Source organism: Symphalangus syndactylus, chromosome 6, assembly GCF_028878055.3.
Source record: "Symphalangus syndactylus isolate Jambi chromosome 6, NHGRI_mSymSyn1-v2.1_pri, whole genome shotgun sequence".
Lineage (NCBI taxonomy): Eukaryota > Metazoa > Chordata > Mammalia > Primates > Hylobatidae > Symphalangus > Symphalangus syndactylus.
Window position 1 is genome coordinate 50921844 of NC_072428.2, and position 20374 is coordinate 50942217.

General features: G+C 39.4%; 1 protein-coding gene and 1 pseudogene across 11 annotated transcripts in view; one reads left to right on the forward strand and one right to left on the reverse strand.

The window, feature by feature from the left end:
- Nucleotides 1-20374, forward strand: part of HBE1 (hemoglobin subunit epsilon 1) — a 208008-nt gene that overhangs the window by 124592 nt on the left and 63042 nt on the right. The window lies entirely within an intron of this gene.
- LOC129484529 (transmembrane protein 258-like) lies at nucleotides 17181-17446 on the reverse strand (annotated as a pseudogene).

Here is a 20374-nt window from a genome sequence, read left to right on the forward strand (position 1 = left end):
CTGTCATTCAAGACAACATTTTTGAGCTAGTGCTCTACTCAACCTTCTCCCTCTTTCTGTATCTAATTTTTAACTAAGTCCTTTTAATCTATCCCTATAATCTATCCATCTTCATCTCTGTAGCCAATGTCCTTGTTCTTAGCTTTTCCACACCTGCTTGCCTGACCTGTCATTCAACATGCAAAGACAGGCTCCTCGTTCCCTTGTTCCATCCTCTACTGCAGCCACCGAAATTATGCAGAAAGTGCTAACTCTACGAATCACTGCACTGTTTTCAGTCCTTCAGTAGCCACCCCCATCATTAGAATAAAGTTCAAACTTGTAAAAGATCTGTGGTGATAGTCCAATTTATTGAGGCCATGAGTGATTTAGATGCTGTGAAAAACTTTACATAATCGTGAATATTTCTTGTAACTATGAAACATTTTATCCCTACTTCACAAGGAGAAAACTACAAAAAGGTAAACAACCATCCCAAGGCCTGGTAGTGAGCGAAAATCAGGATAAGATGTGAACCTTTGTCTCAGTTACGTCTAATTACAACATAATTATAATATTCAAAGCACAGTAGATTCAGCTTAGATCACAGGAAAAAATTCCTGAAAAGAGAGATTTTCAGTATACAATGAGTAATTGGCTCTCTACCTTACCTATGTCTAAATATTCTTTTGTTTGAATTTAATATTATTTCTTAATGAACTATATTGGTGGAGGATACTGTTTCTCATAAATAGGAGAATATGCAAAAGAAGCTGCACCTAAACACAAGGACTTGAACCAGATTATTCATTTTTGAACCCCTAGAAAACACTTCCACAGTGGTCAAACTCATCTGTAAACATGCCTGTTTTGAGTAGGGTAGAGGAGGATTTTGGAAGGGGAAGGCCAAGGCCATATCCTGGGTATTGGGGAAGTTACAAGGTGTTGTTTGGATTAAAATAAGCAGATTGAGGATGGGATCTTTTCTATGTTAACCTGACCAGCACATAAAATGCATTTAATAATTTGTTTAATAAGTGAATGACTTTTTCTGATGAGAGAAAGGAGAGGGTGTGTATACCAGATGGCTCGGCGGGAAAGGGTATAGAGATCAGAGGGCTTCTGCCACCCTGACCTCTAGACATGATCCAGGGAGGGGCTGGCCTGGCCTTGCAGGCACTCATCAGGGGAGTGAGGCAGCCCTGCCTCCTGGCCTTCCTAACAGAATACTGCAGATGAGCTCTCCTCTTTTCCAGCAAGAGAAGGTCCTGTTTTCTGTTCCTTTCTCTGGCTCTGGTTATGTGCATAGACTCTGAGTATATCAGAAGAGATTCTGTGAGAACCCTGGTTTCTAAGACTTCATTTTCCAAGTGAAAAGTCTAAGGCCCAGCCTGCTGTACATGGTGGTTCACACTTATAATCCTGGCAACTTGGAAGAATGAGGAGGGAGGATTGCTTGGATCCAGGAGTTTGAGTTTACAGTGAGCTATGATTACACCACTGCACTCTAGCCTGGGCAACAGAGCTAGACCTCATTTCTTAAAACAACAAACAAAGAAACAACAACAAAAGAAAACAAACAAAAATCCCATTAGGCTTAGTGCAGGGAATGTGGGGCATCCATTTGGCTAAGGACATTCAAACATTTGGGGGAAAAGCCATAATTGTAACTGAGACCAAGTCTTTTTGGGCTCACTGCTTTTGTGATACCTACGCATTCCCATTTTCCTGCATTTTCTCCCTCCTCTCTCCCCCTGCTCTCTCCTATGTCCCCCTAATCACCCACTCCTGAAACACCGGCACAAGACAGTAGTGAGACTCACCAGCAGGTAATAACAAAAATGTGAAGCCTAGGAGTGGGTTCCAAAGGAAGAAAGAAGAGTATAGATAAGGATGACACAAGGGTCACGGAGAGGCACCAGCCTGTGGCTCTCACAGAAGGATTTATCCTCCGAAAGACCATGGCTCCAGCTGGGAGAACTTAATGGTAAACAAAGGGTCCCCAGGGCTCGGAATCCTATGGGCAGAAGACTTTCTTTATCTCCACCCCTCTTTCTTAAAGCTGAAGAGCCCTAACTTTTTAGCATTCAGTCCCCAGGTTTTGGCTACACAGACATCGGCTGCAACAAAAGTACTACTGCCTTATCTGTTTATTTTTAATTTCATAAATCAATTCATATCACTTATCATTTTATTTACCGTCTTCTGTTATCCACTAGTAATGTACCTGTCGTTTTCCAGAGAGGCCAGATGTGGTATATGGAGAGGATTATCCATGTGATGTCCCCAGTGGCTTTTAAATTGCACATCTGCCTTGAAGCACCACAGTCACCACTACTTCAAGATTCTCTCATTCCTGCACTCATTTTCCTGTCTATTTTTATATTTCCATTTACCGCAGATAATTAAATTGCCCTCCATCTCTGCCAGCCTCTATATCTTTGGACCTAGAAGTCAATCTTGCGTATTCAATCCTACCTCAAACAAATGTCCAGGTCAGTGTCTCAGGCTTTCCCAAAGCTCTCTACTTCATCTTTGAATGCACTGGACATTCCTTCAATGAGCCCTACAACAAGTAGCCTTTACAAAACTTTTTTCCTTCTTTGCTTTTCTGGTAGCAAATGCCATCAACGTTTAGAAAAAGAAAATAAATCGTCTTGTACTTCTTCCCCAGACTATGTTACAGAACCTGAGTTAATGTGATCAGGTCATGTGTATATTTCTCTTTTCTTTCAAAACTCACACACAACCTCTCCACCACCAACACACACACACTCTTGGAGACTGGCATGAAGCAAGGTATTACATCCTTTAAATAGGGCATGGTTGGTTAGAGTTGTGTGGGGATGAGCTCCAAAATGGGGCATATAGATCTAAAGTCAGGACAGAAACCCATGAAGTTTATGACATGCCATTGTGATCAGACCACACCCAGACAGAAGTGGCACCACCTTACACCAGGTAAGTAACTGGTTGTTAGGGCCAGAGTGTAGGAGGAGAGTCAGGGTGATAGGACAAGATGCAGAGAGCAGGATGTCTTACTAAATTGTAGTTATGAGGAGGGTTCTGGCTTGGGTACAATAGGAAGAACCTGAGCATCTTCATTTAGGCTTGTAGGAGAGGGCATCACTACCAGAAAAATTTGAGAAAATCCTGCATTTATTAAGAACATGATTTTAGCCTATTTGACTGGGATCCTAGCCAAGGACAGTATAGCAGCAACAATGCTGCTATTATTACCAGCAACAGCAAATATTGCTATTATTCAGGGGCATCTATCACATATACGATAGGAAAACAACTATCTTAAGTGTAACGTAAGAGACGGACATAGCAATTATATTAATATTTGTGGGTAGCACCTGGCCCACAGGTGAGGGCCAGGGAAGGCCCCAACCTGAACTATGAAGACTAGGTAAGAATCAACCACAGATGGGGCTTTATACAAAGGTATTTCCAAAAAGGAGGGGTAGTGTAAGCAAGGGCATGGAGGTGAGGAAAAGTTGTTTATGTGTTTTGAGAACTATAAGATTTTCCGGTGCTCAAATATAACATTTAAGAGAGTTAATTTACTGGAATAAAACAGTAGAGGTAGACAGGGGCAAGATCCTGAATGAGTTTATATGACATGTCAAACATGGTACACATTTTGATGGTTGGGTTTAAAAAGGCAGGAGATAACAATCATATTTTCCAGAGTACATTGTTAACAATACGCAGGAAGGATTTAAAGTCTGCACTGGAAACAGTGTTATTTTGGTGTATGGAGCCAGATGAAGATATGTAATTGACAGCTTTTTACGTAGATAAACAATACTGTTTAGTGGATAACCTACCATTTAGAGATCTCTAATATTTGCTTACTTTTTTAAACTAACATCTGTATAATAGCTTTATACTCTATTTCTCTGAATTATATAATTGAAGGACCAGTGCCCAAGCAATAGATATATTTGAAAACCAAGTGAAAGAACTCAGCATTTTTGATTCTTCATTGCTCTAAATGATCTTTAGATTTGTTTTATCATATCACAAAATAGTCCTCTTTGAAGTTTGACTGAAATTACATTAAACATTCTCATCAATTTTCATTGACATGCATTAAGTGCGTCCTGTGAGAAACTCTGATCAAGAACTTGAAGATATATAGATAAACATGTCATGGTCTTGCCTTTATGAAGCTCACATTGAGTAAAGATGTTAGATTGTTCAACAAAGTTTCCAAAATAGGGTCACTAGCCCAGGCTAGGAAGGCAGAGGTAGTTTCTGAAGGCTGGAGGCCAAGAGGAGGATGATGGGGGCAATGAAGGAGCAAGCCCTCGGACCTATCTCTATCACCACGGGTAATTATGCGAATATTAGGTGAAGTGAATGTGGGTGCATGATGGTTGGGGAAGGTGAAGTATCAACACATTAGTGTGAGTCATTCAGGCCTTAACCTTTAAGGTATCAGAATTCATTATTAAAGAATCTAAATCCATTACTAAAAGTGAAAATGTCACTGTAACAGTGTGCCTATTTGTAAATGTGCAAATGGTTTTCATTGCATGTAATATTGTTTGGGTGTGTGTGTGTGTGTGTGAGAGAGAGAGAGAGACAGCGAGCAAGCGAGAGACAGAGGTGGGGTGGGGGTATGGTGGGGTGGAAAGCCTGGCTTTCAAGGGGCCAGTATAAGTTTTATTTAAGGAACCTCTATCCCGAATTGATACCTAGCCAGCCCACTGAGCCAGGCTTGGTGAAGTAGGAGATTCCTCCAGGAGAACTGAATTCCCAAGGTCTGTACACATGCTGTGGTTTTCCAATGTAGCCACCAGGGGGAGCATTCAGCCCAAGGATAGGCTTAAATTCTGACCAGCACCAAGGCCCTACTATCCTCAGGGCTCAAGAAAATGTGGCTTTTCTTCCAGCACAATCTTCCCGTGTCCTCAATACCCACTACACAGCTGAAAGCTGCCAACCAGTTCACTCTTCCTTTGAGGATGATCTTCCTCTCTCTCATGCACAAAATAGACATATCTACATCTTACAAACTCACATAAAAACTAAAATTGATGTAGAGAGAGAGGTTTTCTCGGCTTTTTCAGACTTTTACAGATGGTAATCTCACACAAATCTATGTGTATGGCCTTTAGTCTGAATCATATTGACCAAGCCTTAAATCCCCACTCTGACCAGACACAGACCTAAATAAAATCCTTACGCACAGGGTTCTCAATGTCTCCAGACTTACAACAGACTCTTTTAAGGTGTCTCAGTCACAGAAAATGGCCACAAGGTCACCTCACTCTCAGGCCTGTTAGAACAAGTCCTTCCCAGAAGAACTGCATTTTGTGGTGTGAGATCGATGCGGGTCTTTCAGGCTGGAAACACCCACAGAAGTTGAGATTGCCAAAAGGGTCTTCTGGACTGGTCCACAGCCCTTAAGAAATTTTCATGTTGCAATTCATTTTGTCCATCCCCCTGCCTCCCTGGACACCTGCATCTGTGTGTGCACTGAGAGTCTGGAAGGTTTACAGAGAAGTCTCCACATCTTCCCATAGCAACTCTTTCAGAAACGCCTTCTTTCATAACATCCTACCTCTCTTCAGTCATTATGAAAGGGAACCGATTTTCATTTTCATTGTGGAAACTTTTCAGAGAGACCCCTTTTGGGAAACCATCTCTTCTCCCCACTCCAAGTTGGGCTAAAGTTTTAGTGTATTTTGCATATTTTGTTTTGCTATAACAGAGTACCTGAGTCTGGGTAGCTTATTATTTTTTTTTTTTAAGTTTTGTTTGGTTCATGATTCTGGTGACTTAAAAGTCCAAGATCGGGCGGTTGCATCTGATAAAGGTCTCATGCTGGTTCCAAACATGGCAGAAAGCAGACAAAGAGCAAGTGCATGCAAGGAGATCATGTGGTGGGAAAGGAAGCCAGGGAGAGAAACCCAGAAAGCCAGACTCGTGGGAAAGTATCAAGCTGTCCACCATATATGAAATTAGAATCCAAAAGGAGAGAAAAAATGGGTTAAACATTTTTTGAAGAATTATTGACTGAATGTTTCAAAATTTGGACATAAAGAAAATATTCATATCTTTAGAAAATCTTGAGCAATGTCAATTAAAAAATAAAACATACAACTAAACGCATATCTTACAAATGGCATAAACAACAAACGTATACCAATCTTAAAAGCAGACATAGAAAAAGACACATTGCATACAAGAAAACTATTAGAGGAAACAACGGAAACCTGAAAAAAAACCTGGAACTTTATTTGTGAAAGAAAAAATTGGTCAGTATAGATTTCCAGTGAAAATTTTCTTCAAATCAAGACAATATCCAAAAAATTGCTGAGACTGATATCAAGCTGCTATCTCTATACATGTTCTTCCAGGAGTTCTGTGATTTCAGGTCTTACATTTATGTCTTTAATCTATTATGAGTTGACTTATGGTTTAAGGTAAAGGTCCAGTTTTATTCTTTTGCATTTGGATATCCAGTTTTCTCAACACTATTTGTTGAGGAGACTATCCTTCCCCTATTGTGTTGGTGGCCTTGTTGAGAATCACTTGACTGTATATATGTAAATTTATTTCTGGGCTCTTTATTCTGTTCAATTTGGTCTGTGTGTCTATTTATAGTACCAAAGTTTTTGATTACTATAGCTTTGTAATATAATTTGAAATCAGAAACTGTGCTGCCATCAACTTGGTTTTTCTTTCTTAGATTGTTTTGGCTATTTGGGGGTGTTCTGTGGTTTCATACAAATTTTCAAATTGTTTTCTGTAAAATGTGCCAAAGCTCAGATAACAAAAGCAAAAATAAACAAGTGGAGCAACATCAAACTAAATATCTTCTGCACAGCAAAGAAAACAATCATCAAAAGGAACAGTTTGGGAGAAAATATTTACAGATCATATATCTGATACAAGTCTAATACCCAAAATATATAAGGAACTCAATCAACTAAATATCAAAAAATATAATAGTAACCTAAGTAAAAATGAGCAAAGGATCTGAATATACATTTCTCTGAAGACATGCAAATGGTCAGCAGGCATATGAAAAGGTGCACTACATCACCAATCATCAGGAAAATGCAAATCAAAACCACAAGTATCACTCACACCTGTTGAGATGGCTATTATCAAAAAAGACAAGAGATAGGGGTTGGAGAGGCTGTGGAGAAAGGAGAACTCTTGTGCATTGCTGGTGGGAATGTAAGTTAACATAGCCATTATAGAAAACAGTATGGAAGTTTCTCAAACAACTAAAAATAGAGTTATTGTATGATGGATGAAGAAATTCCTCTGCTGTATATGTATCCAAAATAAATAAAATCAGCATTTTCTAGAGATATCTGCACTCTCATGTTAATTGCAGCATTATTCACAATAGCCAAGACATGGAAACAATCTAAGTGGTATCTATATATAGATGAACAGATAAATTGTGACAGGTCTGTATATGATATTGTGATATATATCATATGTATATATGATATAATATTATTCAGCCTTAAAAAAGGAGATATTGCCACTTGCAACATTATGTATAAACCTAGAGTACATTTTGCTAAGTGAAATAAACCAGACACAGAAACAAATAAAGGCATGATTTTACTTATATGTGGAATCTCAAAAGAAAAATAAGGTCAAATACATAGAAACAGTGTAAAAAGGGGAAGAAAGAAAGAGAAAATAGGGAGAAGTAGGTCAAAGGTTATAAACTTGCAGCTGTGTAGGATAAATAACTTTAAAGATCTAGTGTATGGCATGAGGACTTAATACTGTACTGTAAACTAAACATTTGTTATGACGGTAGATGTTAGATGCCCTTACACAAAGAAAAAGCAAAAGGTAACTATGGAAGGTGTTGGATTGATGGATAGGTTAATTTGCTGGATTGAAGTAATCATCTCACTATGTACACATATATCCTATATTTTTTGAACAAGCTTACTTGTTTTAGATAAAATATTTTAAAAGCTTTTATCTGAAGCAAGTCAAATTTCTGTTTCCTAATTGTTTAAGGTCCTTCATGTTATTTCCACTCTTAAAACTTATGTAACCCTTTGGATATAATGAGATATATGTTATTCTCTATTTTTTAAGTCAGTACTCTTTAGATACAGCTATCACTGTCTCTCGGGGTACCTCTGCCTCTGGCCATTCTGTTCATTCTTTATGTTGAAATTTTATATCTTCGGGCTACAACTCAGGGTTTTACAGTTTCATCAATTTCTCTATTAAATGTTTATGAGCCACAGAGAATGAGAATTATATATTCAATTTTTTTCGAACTTCTGTGTTTAAGTTTTTAAAAAATTAACCTAATGTGAAAGACCCTAGATCTGGGGAAAGGTGCTGTGTGGCTTAGAGTATAAACATCAGAATGTGCTGTGGACTTTCTAGAATATTTCAGTGCCCTTGTGTATACTCAGAATGTGTGGAGAGTAATTCCAAAATGAAGCCCTTACTTCAATATCCATGGTGGTCCATAGCTAGGGCTAGCAGAAGGAAGGGTTCAAAATAACTACTTTTATCACTCAAATTATCTGCTCTTGGGAAAACCAGTCCCTTTGGGTAGCCCCAATCACGTGTAAGTCTTTTTCCTGAAGTATGATCATATGGTTCTCTTCCTTCTGTCTGCTGATTGAACTGAACCAGAGCTCCAGGACCAATACCACCATGGCAATACTTCTTTTGCCTCTACAACTCTCAGGTCACAGCTGAAATATTACCTCCTCTCAGAACCCGCATTTGTCACACTAGCTTCCGTAAATTTTGTTATTCTCTATTGCATCAAATTTTTTGTTTCTTTCATAGCAGCTATATGAGGTTGTAATTATTTTTGTTACTTTTTTATTATTTCCTTTCCCTGTTAAAATACAAGCTTCATAGAAACAGAGAATATATGCACCAATATATTCTATGTACCTAGTAGTTGCTAAAATAGAGTCCTCTCATTAGATAAACAACTAAACAATGACTGCTTGTTAAATAAATGTATTTAGTTATTCTATTATTCATTTCTAAACACAGAAAGAGTGAGAAAGGGAGAAAGAAAGGAAGAAGGAAAGAAAGAGAGTCAGATAAAGAATAGATATTTTCTGGCATTAAACTGTTGCCCCCAAATTGGACAGAGACATATCAACAAATGCTCCTACGAAGATTTGAATTTAATTTTCCCTGTAAATTGCTCTGACCTGACAACCCAGCTATTTTAGTTTAGTCTTTGTAGATGATATACATAAAATGCCTATCTCATTTTGCTGTAGCATTTCCAATCCTGGACAGTCAGCATAAACGATACTATCGTCACTTATTTAATATTTCATAGCATTAAACATTCAAACCTTCAATTTTAGGATTTACTATAAAAGACTGTGACTGTTAATGATAAGAATAATAAACAATAAATACATTGATGATTATGATCATTATTTTTAAATTACAACTTGGTAGCCTCTAGCATTTATATATCTGTATTTTCTATATGTATTTCTTTAGAAGCAGCTTGCACATGCTATACAAACCATAAGATGGCAGGAGAGGTTTGTGGAACACTGCCTCACCTGGGGCCACGCAGAGGGAGGTTTGAAGATCTTGTTGATACAGATTGACACAGGATACCAAAGCCTCTTTCCCCACTGCCTTTCCTTGAGTAAAAATCCTGAGAAAATGTCTTCCCTTTCTTTCTATGTTGATAGCAAAACCAATGAGGTCATCACTTTTAACAATTGTTGACTTATTTTGGATTTTAGTCTGCATTCACTATAACACAAAAATGCAGACAAGCAGCACTGATTTTAGTGCGGCATCATGGAAATAACAGTGCTACACATAGCCCTTGCTACCAGCCAATAGGACTATTTGTTTGAATATGTTCATATATGTATGTATAAATGTGTAGAAAAGATGCAGAGAAATGTATGGCAGATTATAAAGGGAAATTACCTCCAGGGAGGATAGAAAGGTAAGGATAAAAGGTCTTTACTTTATATTTAATATACATGGAGTATATATAATTTTTTAAATTTATATCATAGACATATTTAGGATATGAATGGAAAATTTTAAAAATTCAACTACTTACTAGTTGTATAATTTTAAAAATGTCTCAAATTATCAGATTTTATTTTTTATCCAGAAGAAATATGTAAAAAGTCTGTTTCACAGAGTTTTACTGAGGTATAATAGATGTAATTCTCCTAAAAGTGTTACATTTTGCAAATAATGGCTGCTAAAATATTGTTAATAGTATTCCACTAACTAGTAATAATAACTTTAATTAATATTTGTTAAGTGGTGACTTTGTTTCTACTACCCCACATACGTGGGCATACATATCTTCTTCTATCATGTTGGCCTAATTCAGTACTAGAAAATCAGTAGGTACTCAGGTTATACGTGTGAATGGATGAATAAATGAATGAATGCCTATTTTTAAAGGCTTCATCCTTTCTGTATGTCTAACCTTAGATCCTAGTCATGGCCATATGTTTCTAGGTGGCCCAACCACCCTATCATAGATTCTGCTTCAAAGGCACTCATCTTGATGAATGAATATCTAGTCCCAGAAGGAGGCTAAAAACTACCTTGTCCACATGTAGTTGGCTGACACACATTTTAGGCTTCTTGGGTGTAATCAGATCTGTAAGCATGATCCGGAAGGAAAAAGTTTCTGAGCAGAGGCTTCCAACATCCTCAGGAGGAAACCTCTCTTAATCCACATGAGAATGGTGTAAATTCCAACATTTTGCTCCTAAGAACACTTTGCCCTGGAAAAAAAAAAAAAAAAAAAAGCCATGATAAGCTTTCAGAAGGCCTATGCTGAGGTTTTGCTTCCTTCAGTTTTAAAGCATAATATTTTGAGTAAGTCAGTGTTTAGAAACCTCAAATTTTTCTCATGACAGATAAAACTGAAACCTCTAATTTTTCTCATGACAGATTAAACTGAAACCTCTACTATGCTCTGCTTTCTCATAGGATGCATGTGAGAATAAAACACAAGTCTTTATGTTAGAATATCTTGTGTAACCTGAAGTATTATGATTGTGAGAGAGCTTTTTAAAGGTTTTTATTTTCTTTGTCAGAGCCAGACAGAGTATCTTCTCAGCCCAAAGGTCAAATGGTCTCATTTTCACAAAATTTTCAATGATGATTACAGTAATAATAGCAGCAATGATTTCTATAATACTTACAATGGACCAGGCACTACTGAACACGTTAGACATATTAATGTATTTAATCATTAAAATAATTCAAGCATGTGGGTACTATTGGTATCCCCACTTAAAGATGAGTGGACCAAAACACAGAAAGATAAAGTGCTTTGCTAAAGGATCTGCAGCCAATAAGTGGAAGGTGGGATTCTAAACCAAACTGTTTAATTCCCAAAACTACTGCATAAGACTGTATGAAGAAGCATGAAACGATGGGTTTCAAGAAGTCTGCAGAACACATAACTGGATTTTTCACGCTGGTTCATAGTTAAGTTATTGGCTGAAGATGCAACAAATCTGAATGGCAGAGGAAAAAACAAAGAAAGATAGTTATGAGTGAGCCGGGGTCTCCATAGGAGCAAAGAACCAAGTGAAGCTTGGGTTAGTTGTGGGGTGTAAGATATAATTAGAAGAGAAGTAGCTCTACTCTGGTAGAAGGGAAACTTTGTCTGATTCCTCACAAACTGCTGAGTAAGGATAGGAAAATGCATAGCCTTGGTCAAGATTTAAACATGAGGACATAAAAATAGACATAGGCAGAAAGCACAAGTGAAAAAAATACATTTTTGAATGCATAGATTGTGCAAGTATCTCCATTCTGAGTGCTAGCATACCAGAAACAACATTTTTGTTCCTTTCGTCAGAGGCGTTTGAACCAGAGCAACTCCATCTTAAATAGGGGCTGGGTAAAATAAGGCTGAGACCTACTGGGCTGTATTCCCAGAAGGTTAGGCATTCTAAGTCACAGGATGACATAGGAGGTTGGCACAAGATACAGGTCATAAAGACCTTGCTGAAAAAACAGGTTGCACTAAAGAAGCTGGCTGAAACCCACCAAACCAAGACTGTGATGAGAGTGACCTCTGGTCATCCTCATTGCTACTCTCCCACCAGCACTATGACTGTTTAGAAATGCTATGGCAACATCAGGAAGTTACGCTATGTGGTCTGAAAAGAGGAGGCATGAATAATCCACCCCATGTTTGGCATATCATCAACAAATAACCATAAAAATGGGCAACCAGCAGTCCTCAGGACTGTTCTGCCTATAAGGTAGCCATTCTTTTATTCCTTTACTTTCTTAATTAACTTGCTTTCACTTTTCTGTATGGATTCGCCCCAAATTCTTTCTTGAGCACGAGATCCAAGAACCCTCTCTTAGGGTCTGGATTGTGACTCCTTTCTGGCAACACTTTTAACTTCAAAAATCTCCTTTCAAAATGATTTTATTCCAGTTCACAATGAAATAACTAAAACTCTATGTCAATAAGTGGCTTTGCAAGGTGGCATGTGTATGTGTGGCAGAGCTTCTCTTCCTTCAGAACCACATACCTGAGACTTGAGAGACTGTCTTTGGTCACTGTTGCTAGAGAATTTTATCCTGGTTCATGGACTGCAGGAGGAGGTGGAAGCATTTTCAAACTTTGGGAGGGGAATATTAGGAGACAATCAGGCATGTGCTCAAGAGATGACACCAAGTCCAGGGAGGGAGTAAAACTTTGTGCCTGTTGTCTCATGAATCAGATAGCACCCCTGCCTAAACCTTCCCAGTCCTGCATTGCACAGAGACCCTTGCTTGGGATTGGAATCAGTCATCAATACAAACTTATTTTCCCAAATTTTAATTTTTATTCTAAAGACTTTGAATCTCAAGTGAATACCCTGATTTCCTTCCTTCCTTCCTTCCTTCCTTCCTTCCTTCCTTCCTTCCTTCCTTCCTTCCTTCCTTCTTCTTCCTTCCTTCTTCCTCTTCCTCCTCCTTCTCCTCCGCCTCTCCTTCTCCTCTCCTCCTCCTCTCCTCCTCCTCTCCTCCTCCTCCCCCTCCCCCTCTCCTCCCCCTCTCCCTCCTTCTCCCTCCCTCCCTCCCTCTCTCCCTCTCTCTGTCTGTCTCTCTCTCTCTTTCTCTCTCTCTCGTCTTGCTTTTGCCTCCCAGGCTGCTGGAGTGCAATGGCGCGATCTTGGCTCACTGCAACCTCCGCCTCCCAGGTTCAAGCGATTCTCCTACCTTAGCCTCCCGAGTAGCTGCAATTACAGGCGCCTGCCACCAGGCCTGACTGTTTTTTCTGTATTTTTATTAGAGATCCAAGAACCCTCTCTTAGGGTCTGGATTGTGACTCCTTTCTGGCAACACTTTTAACTTCAAAAATCTCCTTTCAAAATGATTTTATTCCAGTTCACAATGAAATAACTAAAACTCTATGTCAATAAGTGGCTTTGCAAGGTGGCATGTGTATGTGTGGCAGAGCTTCTCTTCCTTCAGAACCACATACCTGAGACTTGAGAGACTGTCTTTGGTCACTGTTGCTAGAGAATTTTATCCTGGTTCATGGACTGCAGGAGGAGGTGGAAGCATTTTCAAACTTTGGGAGGGGAATATTAGGAGACAATCAGGCATGTGCTCAAGAGATGACACCAAGTCCAGGGAGGGAGTAAAACTTTGGGTTTCACCATGTTGGTCAGGCTAGCCTTGAACTCTTGACCTCAGGTGATCCTCCCGCCTCGGCCACTCAAAGTCCTGGGATTACAGGCATGAGTCACTGCGCCTGGCTTCCCTTTTCTTTAACATGCTACCCACAGAGGAACCTTCCCTTGAGCTCCTTTTCAGATTCTTCCTTCTGTTTCTCTGGCCCTTTCTCCTTTGTCTTCTATACTTCCCTACTGATTTTCCTTCCTGTTTCCCTGATCCATAACTTCCTACTTAAGGCTTGCTCTATCCTCTTCACCCACTGTATCTTATTTTGCCCACTGGGTTCACCTCTAAGTCACACAGAACTGGACAAGTAAGCATACCCTTCAGGACCTCTTCTATTAACAATTAGCCCCCAAACATGCTGATTACCTGGCTGCCCCATAGGGTGGTTGGTTGGTCTTAAGTCTCCCACTAGCCAGCACCTAGTAGTGCTTCAGTTTATGTGGTTCTCAGTGCTGGTGATCATGCTGAGCCTGCCCTCTTCATGCCTCTCTGGTCACAGTCAGACCCCTCAGAACCCAAGAGGTAAGCAGAGCTCCTCTAAGAATGGTTAGGAACTTAAGCTTCATCCTGCCATCAAGCCAGCACATACTATGCATCTATAATGTGCTAGACAATGTGAGTAATAGAGGTGATGCCTGGATTATAATATCTGCCCTCAAAAGCTTGTATTTTTTTTATATAGTTACAGTATAATTTAAATGTATCAGTTTGGGTTGAATAAAATCAGGTGTGTTTCTCATTAGGGCCTCAACACATTTGGAGTGGTATTAAGACACTAGTCAGATTCACACCAAGAGCCCTGTCATGGCACACCGATGACATGTGTATCTCGATAATGTTTTTGTGTATCAATATGCTTTGTGAAAAAACTTCAGGGTACTACAGCCATATCCTATCCTGTGCATAGATGGGAAAATGGTTGCTGACTGGCAGACCAGAATATATTGGGTTGCCCTTTCCTTTTTATCTGAATGTATCTGTTCACAGCAATTTCTACAGTATGCTTGATCTTCTCTCTCCCATATTTGGTTACTTGTTGCCATGCTGGGACCGGCCATGTATTAGTTTGCCTTTGGCATCAGTGTATGCTCTAACCCCATGTTTTCCACAGCTGGCAAATACCAATGGTATTCTAATAACACTGTTCTCACCACCAGCCCTTCTGGTTCACTAGAGGTTTCCATGGAGTCCTGATATAATAGAGAACTTATTTTAAACACAGTTGCCAGCCCTATACTCGAAATGTCTACAGAACTCACCAGAGAAGAAAAGTTATTTAGCAGCTGTGATAAGCTACCACTTGAATTCAAGGTTATTACAAGCATGATTATTGACACACTTGGTTTTATTGAGTGTCCCTTATTTGTCCAAGATTCACTGCTGTGACAACAATGACAAGAAGAAGCAATTGCTTGAGAAATCCCTTTGTAGACTTCTGTAATTTTTTTCCCTCTCTTTCTGCCTCTCCTTGTGTATCCACCATAGAAGCTACAATGATTAAAAATTATTTACTAAAATCATTTCATAAAACTATATAAAATGGAAATTCACCAACAGAAACTTAGGAAAGATAACAAAGTCCTGTGAGGTTGGCTTCAGCATATCCAGAACACATGCTCAGAAAGGAAGAGGGTGGGGGAACCCTGTAAACAAGGGACTTTGATCATTCACTTTGAAGAGTCTTCTATCATATGCTGGATGGGTAAACAGCTTAGAGGGATGCCTTAGAGTGCACAAAATCAGACATATCCAGAGATGCACATGAAGATGGAGTGAGAAGAGGAATAGAGAGACACAGAAATACCACTCATGCTTAGTTTATTTTTTCAATTAATACAGAATATTTTTTAAGCTCCTACTGTCTTCAAAGCACTGTGCTTAAAGCTGGCATATAGTTGAATTTATAGTCCAGCAAGGAGACTGTCTGTTGAGAATTACAAGTATGGCAGGAATTTCTAAACAGAAAGATGTGCAGATCTCATAGCCTGTCACACAAATGACACATCACATAGTTCCTAAACTGCATCACAGCATTACCATGACCTTCTGTTTCTACATTTGGCTTGCTTCCATGTCCCCCCAAATTCCAATGTTTTTGTGAAGTCAAGATTGGTGGTCAAGGTCGAGGGAAAGTGCACAGATCGAAAGCTCATCTATCCGTGTCAAACTTTGTCATAGCTAGATGAGCTTTTTGAACATAAAGTTTGTCAAAATTTAGGAAAATATTTTGCCCTTAGGTGGTCGCTAGTTGAGCCCTGGAAATTTTACTCTTTCTTTAACTTTGAGATACCTCTTTCTGTATTGAATCTATAATCAACCTTATTGCAACCACGGAGATGAGATATTACCTAGCTCAGAGGTCCTATCACATAATATGTGGGCGAATCTATCACTACCCTGTTGTGAAGCCCTGTTCTGCAGCCCAGGCATTCTTCCATTCCTAGCACAAGCTTCTCATCCTTTACAGAGATGGATCTGTGTTGTTTATTTTTACACCTCCCATGTCATGCTGAGTGGGGGCTGGGGTTTGCAGAGAGAGAAGACAGATCTAGGGAACATAACTGCTATGGTAAGTGCTTTCTATTGTACAATTAATATAGTCTGGATGTATTGCATATGGTCCCTAACTTTTAATAGAATCCTCACGAAAATGCTACTTTCCTGCTTTCCAATAACAGATTTAGAATGATGGAAAGACCTTCACAAGTCCAAACACAAGCAAATGGCTAAATGGCGGAGTTGTTCTTTTTCTGTGTCATGCAAGATTCCAGACAGTATAATCTTCTTAGTAGTATCTATGAGAAAAATCTACGTCAATATATCTTCTTTCTGCATTCACACTCAAAGACTTGGTATCTGTGCTTGGTTTAATAAAAGTAGAGTATCTCATGGAGCTAGGTGGTGGTGATGTGTGTTTATGATTGTGTGTGTGTGCTTTTGTGTGAGAGAGAGTGTGTGTGTATGTGTGTCAAGAGGTTAAGGGCTTGAAGGAACAATTAATTGGTGATTAGGATCATGTACTCAATACCATAGCTTGAAGCAAAAAACCAAAAAACAAAAAACCGTAATTCCAAGACTGCTGCTTCATGACTTGAAAAACGATATCTGTCCACTAACCTGTGTGTGTGTGTGTGTGGGGGGGGGGGGGGGGCGGGGAGGGGTTGCGTTCATTGCGGGGAAACACTTGAGATCCTGTATTAATGAAAAATGATTTCTCCAAACTAATCATTCTGTTCGTAAAACTTTGAGTTTTCAAGACACTCAGGGTCTCTTTCTTCCCTTAAGCTTTTTCTCATGGAGGAATGCCGCCCAGACATCTACTTAGCACATTTTACAGCATTTACATTTCCTTGTGCTCCTTTTCCTTCTTGTTTTCAACCGTCATGCCCCAATCCCTGCCTAACTTCTATTATTTCTTTCTTTTTTTTTTATGCCATACATCTGCCTTTATTATGAGCAATGGGTGGGACACTTCCAGCAATAGTAAAAAAGGTAATTTACAAAAGCAGGGATTCAGAGAAGCTGCCTGGTTGTTACTCTTGGGCACTCACACGTAGATGCCAACCCAGAGCAGCAGGAAGAGGACTTCAAAGCCCATGAAGAGCGAGGCCACCAAAGAGATACTCTTTATAGATATCACAAGGGTACTTGGTAGAGGTGACCTCGTAAACAAAGAACCAGGTGGTGAAGAACATGCCGATGGCCAAAAGCACTACAATCAGATGGGGGAAGACAGCCGGGTTCACTGGGCTGTTGTACCTGCTCATGGCCTTGAGCTCCATTTTGCCCCAACAGGCTAAGCCGCCACTCTGCTACCAGAAGACTTCTGTTATTTCTTATCTTTTGCTTTCCTGACTTCATCTCTGCTCTCTGACTAGGTAATTATATCTAACAATGTTATCTATTCTGATTGATAGTATCCAGTAGACCTGATTTAATCATCACATTCTCATTATAAGGCTCAACAACTAATATTCACAATTTTCCAAAGCCACAGACTGATCATCTGACCTACAAATACACTAAATTCCTGACCATCTTCGTAGTTGATTATGGCTCTGAATGCTTTTTGCCCAAAGCATCCAGCACCATTTTCATCTGGGTAGTTTCCCCTGCTGGTAAAAATAGTAAACACTTTTCCTTATCCACCCCCATCCCCCAACAGAGACACCAGATCCACTATCACTCTCTGTCTGGGTGTGGTTGAGATCTTCAAAATCTGCAGTGCTGATAGCTCAGCACGGAATGAAGTGAACCAACAACCTCTCTCTGACTTTGGTTTATAAGGATTTGCATATATTTTCTGATGGATACTAGGCTCATTTCTGGGAATAAGCAGCAATTTAAAGCATTGTGCCTCATATCAAAGTTTGCTTTACTCAATCTGAGACTAATCTATTTGGTAAGTTTTTCTTTCTGTTAGTCTATACCTTTGTCATTACAGTGCCCCCCATCCTCACTCTAATTTCATCTTTTTTGGGAGTAAGTACTTGGTAGAACACATAGAGGCAAAGAGGAAACTGGTTTATGCAGCCTGAAGAGAGCAACAAAGGAAACAGATAATCCAAACCAGAGTCTGGAACTACACCAGAGATACCATTCTCTATTCCCATGGATTTTCAACTTGATTTTTTCCTAACTAGATCTCTCCGCTAGGGAATGAAAAAGGAGATCTAGGATTTTCCCTCTTCTAGGAATTTGCAAAAGACATCATTCAGAAGCCAAGTTCTAAAGATTTTAGGGAGTCTTTGGGATGATACATTTTTATACCCCATCACATCTTGACTGATATATTACTGCATTTCCCTCTCTGCAATCTCTAATAAGCCAACTGTCTACTGCCCATTCTTCCCTGCCATGCCCCCTGTTCCCTATGCTGAGCCTCTAGGCCAAGACACACTAGAGTCCTTTACCGACCTGTTCATAAGTCTGTTCATTGTTGCCATAGATGTTACTATGAACCCCTAAGCCGGGTCAAGATATTGGATCCAACACCACCTTTTTAGATAATACTCAGAAGCCAAGCTGCAAAGAACATTAGTTTCAGAAACTCCTCCATTAGGCCCACTCCTCTCTCCTCCCTGCTTCTTTATTCTCCCGGCCTGAGGGATTTGGAACTTTGGAACAGGAGTCCCTAAGGTTTCTTCCTGCATCTAGGTTTGGGAATTAGCTTCATCTCCAGAAATAAGATTTATTTTAAGCATCACATAGGAGTAGAGAAGAAAATGTAGGGAAGATGTCCTTTTTGCAGCAGATTTATTTATTTTTTATTTTTTTATTATTATACTTTAAGTTTTAGGGTACATGTGCACAACGTGCAGGTTTGTTACATATGTATACATGTGCCATGTTGGTGTGCTGCACCCATTAACTCGTCATTTAACATTAGGTATATCTCCTAATGCTATCCCTTCCCTCTCCCCTGACCCCACAACAGGCTCCGGTGTGTGATGTTCCCCTTCCTGTGTCCATGTGTTCTCATTCTACAATTCCCACCTATGAGTGAGAACATGTGGTGTTTGATTTTTTGTCCTTGGGATAGTTTGCTGAGAATGATGGTTTCCAACTTCATCCATGTCCCTACAAAGGACATGAACTCATCATTTTTTATGTCTGCGTAGTATTCCATGGTGTATATGTGCCACATTTTCTTAATCCAGTCTATCATTGTTGGACATTTGGGTTGGTTCCAAGTCTTTGCTATTGTGAATAGTGCCGCAGTGAACATACGTGTGCATGTGTCTTTATAGCAGCATGATTTATAGTCCTTTGGGTATATACCCAGTAACGGGATGGCTGGGTCCAATGGTATTTCTAGTTCTAGATCCCTGAGGAATCGCCACACTGACTTCCACAATGGTTGAACTAGTTTACAGTCTCACCAACAGTGTAAAAGTGTTCCTACTTCTCCACATCCTCTCCAGCACCTGTTGTTTCCTGACTTTTTAATGATGGCCATTCTAACTGGTGTGAGATGGTATCTCATTGTGGTTTTGATTTGCATTTCTCTGATGGCCAGTGATGATGAGCATTTTTTCATGTGTCTTTTGGCTGCATAAATGTCTTTTGAGAAGTGTCTGTTCATATCCTTCGCACACTTTTTGATGGGGTTGTTTTTTTCTTGTAAATTTGTTTGAGTTCATTGTAGATTCTGGATATTAGCCCTTTGTCAGATGAGTAGATTGCAAAAATTTTCTCCCATTCTGTAGGTTGCCTGTTCACTCTAATGGTAGTTTATTTTGCTGTGCAGAAGCTCTTTAGTTTAATTAGATCCCATTTGTCAATTTTGGCTTTTGTTGCCATTGCTTTTGGTGTTTTAGACATGAAGTCCTTGCCCATGCCTATGTCCTGAATGGTATTGCCTAGGTTTTCTTCCAGGGTTTTTATGGTTTTAGGTGTAACATGTAAGTCTTTAATCCATGTTGAATTAATTTTTGTATAAGGTGTAAGGAAGGGATCCAGTTTCAGCTTTCTACATATGGCTAGCCAGTTTTCCCAGCACCATTTATTAAATAGGGAATCCTTTCCCCATTGCTTGTTTTTGTCAGGTTTGTCAAAGATCAGATGGCTGTAGATATGTGGCATTATTTCTGAGGGCTCTGTTCTGTTCCATTGGTCTATATCTCTGTTTTGGTACCAGTACCATGCTGTTTTGGTTACTGTAGCCTTGTAGTATAGTTTGAAGTCAGGTAGCATGATGCCTCCAGCTTTG